The following is a 6000-nucleotide window of genomic DNA, read 5'->3' as shown; positions in this document are numbered from 1 at the left end:
AATGGGTGTAATTTGGGATGTACACCCAGGTTCCAAACAGGCCCACCAGGGGAGCCCAACAACCAGATCTGGTCTGTATTGAAAAGCAGCTCTGGGATCTGTCACAAACAAGTGCCAGTACCTTACTCAATGTGCAGGGGTACTGCACACCCCCCCTCCCCCTCCCCCCCCCTCCCCCTCCCCCCCCCCCCTCCTCCCTCTCTGCGGATGACTTCGTCAACCATTTTGAAAAGAAGGTCGACGACATCCGATCCTCGTTTGCTAAGTCAAATGACACCGCTGGTTCTGCTCACACTGCCCTACCCTGTGCTTTGACCTCTTTCTCCCCTCTCTCTCCAGATGAAATCTCGCGTCTTGTGACGGCCGGCCGCCCAACAACCTGCCCGCTTGACCCTATCCCCTCCTCTCTTCTCCAGACCATTTCCGGAGACCTTCTCCCTTACCTCACCTCGCTCATCAACTCATCCTTGACCGCTGGCTACGTCCCTTCCGTCTTCAAGAGAGCGAGAGTTGCACCCCTTCTGAAAAAACCTACACTCGATCCCTCCGATGTCAACAACTACAGACCAGTATCCCTTCTTTCTTTTCTCTCCAAAACTCTTGAACGTGCCGTCCTTGGCCAGCTCTCCTGCTATCTCTCTCAGAATGACCTTCTTGATCCAAATCAGTCAGGTTTCAAGACTAGTCATTCAACTGAGACTGCTCTTCTCTGTGTCACGGAGGCGCTCCGCACTGCTAAAGCTAACTCTCTCTCTGCTCTCATCCTTCTAGACCTATCGGCTGCCTTTGATACTGTGAACCATCAGATCCTCCTCTCCACCCTCTCCGAGTTGGGCATCTCCGGCGCGGCCCACGCTTGGATTGCGTCCTACCTGACAGGTCGCTCCTACCAGGTGGCGTGGCGAGAATCTGTCTCCGCACCACGTGCTCTCACCACTGGTGTCCCCCAGGGCTCTGTTCTAGGCCCTCTCCTATTCTCGCTATACATCAAGTCACTTGGCTCTGTCATATCCTCACATGGTCTCTCCTATCATTGCTATGCAGACGACACACAATTAATCTTCTCCTTTCCCCCTTCTGATAACCAGGTGGCGAATCGCATCTCTGCATGTCTGGCAGACATATCAGTGTGGATGACGGATCACCACCTCAAGCTGAACCTCGGCAAGACGGAGCTGCTCTTCCTCCCGGGGAAGGACTGCCCGTTCCATGATCTCGCCATCACGGTTGACAACTCCATTGTGTCCTCCTCCCAGAGCGCTAAGAACCTTGGCGTGATCCTGGACAACACCCTGTCGTTCTCAACTAACATCAAGGCGGTGGCCCGTTCCTGTAGGTTCATGCTCTACAACATTCGCAGAGTACGACCCTGCCTCACACAGGAAGCGGCGCAGGTCCTAATCCAGGCACTTGTCATCTCCCGTCTGGATTACTGCAACTCGCTGTTGGCTGGGCTCCCTGCCTGTGCCATTAAACCCCTACAACTCATCCAGAACGCCGCAGCCCGTCTGGTGTTCAACCTTCCCAAGTTCTCTCACGTCACCCCGCTCCTCCGCTCTCTCCACTGGCTTCCAGTTGAAGCTCGCATCCGCTACAAGACCATGGTGCTTGCCTACGGAGCTGTGAGGGGAACGGCACCTCCGTACCTTCAGGCTCTGATCAGGCCCTACACCCAAACAAGGGCACTGCGTTCATCCACCTCTGGCCTGCTCGCCTCCCTACCTCTGAGGAAGTACAGTTCCCGCTCAGCCCAGTCAAAACTGTTCGCTGCTCTGGCACCCCAATGGTGGAACAAACTCCCTCACGACGCCAGGTCAGCGGAGTCAATCACCACCTTCCGGAGACACCTGAAACCCCACCTCTTTAAGGAATACCTAGGATAGGATAAAGTAATCCTTCTAACCCCCCCCCCCCCCCCCCCCCCCCCCCTTAAAAGATTTAGATGCACTATTGTAAAGTGGTTGTTCCACTGGATATCATAAGGTGAATGCACCAATTTGTAAGTCGCTCTGGATAAGAGCGTCTGCTAAATGACTTAAATGTAAATGTAAATGTACTGGAGTTGTTGAGGTGGGTTTATACATAAAAAGTGACTGGTAGTAGGAGTATAGAGATACTTATGGTAGTATACTAATGATAATATATACAGTGCCTTCAGAGAGTATTCAGACCACTTCAAGTTACAGCCTTAATCTAAAATTGATGAAATAAACAATTTTCCTCAGCAATCGACACACAATACCCCATAATGACAAAGCGAAAACAGGTTTTTAGAAATAGCTTATTTACATTCATTAAGTATTCAGACCCTTTGCTATGAGACTCGAACTTGAGCTCAGTTGCATCCTGCTTCCATTGATCATCCTTGAGATGTTTCTACAACTTGATTGGAGTCCACTTGTGGTCCATTTAATTGATTGGACATGACTTGGAAAGACACACACCTTTCTGCATAAGGTCACACAGTTGACACTGCATGTCAGAGCAAAGACCAAGCCATGAGGTCGAAGGAATTGTCCGTATAGCTCCGAGACAGGATTGTGTTGAGGCACAGATCTGGGGAAGGGTACCAAAACATTTCTGAGGCATTGAAGGTCCCCAAGAACACTGTGGCCTCCATCATTCTTAAATGGAAGAAGTTTGGAACCACCAAGGCTCTTCCTAGAGCTGGCTGCCTGGCCAAACTGAGCATTCAGGGGAGAAGGACCTTGGTCAGGGAGGTGACCATGAACCCGATGGTTGCTCTGACAGAGCTCTAGAGATCCTCTGTGGAGATGGGAGAACCTTCCAGAAGGACAACCATCTCTGCAGCACTCCACCAATCAGACCTTTATGGTAGAGTGGCCAGATGGAAGCTACTCCTCAGTAAAAGGCACATGACAGTGCGCTTGGAGTTTGCCAAAAGGCACCTAAAGACTCTCAGACCATAAGAAACAAGATTCTCTGGTCTGACGAAACCAAGATTGAACTCTTTGGCTTGAATGCCAAGCATCACGTCTGGAGGAAACCTGGCACCATACCTATGGAGAAGAATGGTGGTGGTAGCATCATGCTGTGGAGGTGTTTTTCAGTGGCAGTGACTGGGAGACTAGTCAGGATCGAGGCAAAGATGAACGGAGCAAAGTACAGAGAGATCCTTGATGAAAACCAGTTCCAGAGCACTCAGGACCTCAGACTGAGGCAAAGGTTCACCTTCAACAGGACAACGACCCTAAGCACACAGCCAAGACAACACAGGAGTGGCTTCGGGACAAGTCTTTGAATGTCCTTGAATGTCCTAGCCAGAGCCCGGAATTGAACCCGATCTAACATCTCTGGAGAGACCTGAAAATAGCTGTGCAGCAATGCTCCCCATCCAACCTGACAGAGCTTGAGAGGATCTGCAGAGAAGAATGGGAGAAACTCCTCAAATGCAGGTGTGCCAAGCTTGTAGCATCATACCCAAGAAGACTCAATGCTGTAAATGCTGCCAAAGGTGCTTCAACAAAGTACTGAGTAAAGGGTCTGAATACTCATGTAAATGTGATATTTCAGTTTTTTATTTTTGAATAAATTTGAAAAAAAAGTCAAAAGCTGTTTTTGCTTTGTCATTGTGGGGTATTGTGTGTAGATTGAGGGGGGAAATTATTGAATCGATTTTAGAATAAGGCTGTAACCTAACAAAATGTGGAAAAAGTCAAGGGGTCTGAATACTTTCTGAAGGCACTGTACATGTAAACAGGAGTAATGCTGACTAGTAGCAGGATAAATAGATACATGGTAATGGCAATCAATAATCAAAGAATGGCAGTGTAATGCTGGTAAAAAATCTAATCAATAATCATTTCAGAAACAGCGGAGGTGTAAGTGTGTGTCAGTTATCTGTGAGGGTATATGTGTGTGTGTGTGTGCGTGTGAGTAGGAGTGACAGTGAAGGTGTGTATTTGAGTGGGTAGAGACCTGTGGATGGGCATAGAGTCAGTGTGGATAGTCTTTGTGAGAGGGAGAGCAGTAATTGTTAGCCATTTAACAGTCTTATGGCCTGGGGATAGAAGCTGTTTAGGAGCCTGTTGGTCTGAGCCTTGATGCATCGTTACCGTCTGCCAGATGGGAGCATGGAGAACAGTCCATGTCTCGGTTGTCTGGAGTCTTTTGCAATTTTTCGGGCCTTTCTCAGACACCGCCTGGCATGTACTGTACGTCCTGGATGACTGGGAGCTCGCCCACACTGATGCTCTGGGCCGTCCGCTCCACCCTCTGCCTTTCGGTCAAGGGCGGTGCAGTTGCCATACCAGACGGTGATACAACCAGTCAGGATGCTCTTTAATGTAGTCCATGATCAGCTCCTTGGTCTTAATGACATTGAGAGAGAGTTTACTGTCCTGGCACCACACTGCTAGGTTTATGACCTCCGCCCTTAGTGAAACAGAAAGCCCATGTTGTGCGCAGGAAGTTAAACTGCAAGTGATAGATGCAGATGTAAGTTACACACAGCCTTCCAGCATCCACAAAGTTGTATTAAAAACTGTTCCCAATCCCAAATGTCCCTGTAATCCAGCGTGGCCATTTCCCTATTCGACATTGTTAATTGGTAGTAGACTAGATAGATAATGTGTTTCGACACTGTCACAGACCCGAATGGGAAATCATTGCAAGTCATAAGAAGCAAATGTAATTTACAGTCATAGCTACATCCGAGAACTAGCGTATCCTGTTTGAGCTTGCGTGTAATGCTTGAGTTGAACTGTGCTTTGATTGCTGTAGTACCACATTGAAATGAGATTAGCACAAAGTGCCCCAGTCATTTAATGCTAATGAAGGTTAGTATTTCACAACTTTACATGCAAAGCCTATTACCTATTGTACTATGTAACATCCTTTAAGGAGAAGCTGCTTCAGTAATATATTAGAAGTAAGGCTGAAATATATAATGCATTATGATGCTGTTATAACAAGAATAATGAACTTGTATAAATAATTATCGTAACATGTAATAAAATATTAAACCTGTTAGCATCAAACAGGCTTCTACCCCAGGTTTTTAAATGCATCGTCTACACATGGGGGACATTAGCAACATACTCTCAGATGACTGATTGTATATAACAGGAGAAAACGGTTCAAATGGGGGTAGATGTCCAGTTGATATCAGACCTAGGTTCAAATAGTATTTGAAATCTTTAAAATACTTATACTGTGTTCGACTGATCTTGCCTGGCGCAATGGAATCATTAAAATCAATGGAATAGTCCTGAATTCGCAAACATCTCCTATCTGGCACTCCAGGCAGCCTCAAGCAACTATCAAAGTATATGAAATATAACAAATATTATTTGAACCCATATCTGGTGGATATCATGGATGAAATGTGGGCCTACTCCAAACAAACTGTATTTTCTGAGTCATTCCACATTTCTGAGTAGTTGGGTACTTCATGGAATATACTGTGCCCTTTTCTTGTGATACATTGAACTGCTGGCTATCCAATGCTCCTCTAATAATACTGTCTTTGTATTGGGAGACACAAATAATGTACACACAGCAGAGATGTATCTAACAGTCGCATTTGCCTTACATCATTACATACTTTTCAGGAGTTAGTAGGCTACAATGTTAAGATAATGTTGGTAAGGTAACCTAACTTAGATAGATTTGAATTCAGGAATTCTGTCCCATAGCCTGGTATTGTATCGTGTTCCACTGTTTCAATATCTCATAACGTCATTATGAGAAAATAGCATTTTCAGAAAGACTAATTTGATACCTTAAATGTTGTTCTAGACTGAATTAACTTGTTAGAGGCCATTTTAATGGCAGTAGTCTCATAATTCATTGATAGTTGATTCCTAACGCTGCTGGCCGCAGAGAGACCATATATGATCTGTCTCTTCTCTAATGATCCTCTTTGATTAGCTTATCCTTCTGTTTTCTTTTGTGGCTCCTGACAGTCACCCAACCGAGGATCCAAAGAGCTTTCTGTTCTAATTGATCAGGCCACAAGCAAGACCACATACTATTCAC

The sequence above is a fragment of the Salvelinus namaycush genome, chromosome 5, assembly GCF_016432855.1.
Source record: "Salvelinus namaycush isolate Seneca chromosome 5, SaNama_1.0, whole genome shotgun sequence".
In the NCBI taxonomy this organism is placed as follows: domain Eukaryota; kingdom Metazoa; phylum Chordata; class Actinopteri; order Salmoniformes; family Salmonidae; genus Salvelinus; species Salvelinus namaycush.
Note: the sequence above shows the minus strand (reverse complement) of the source record.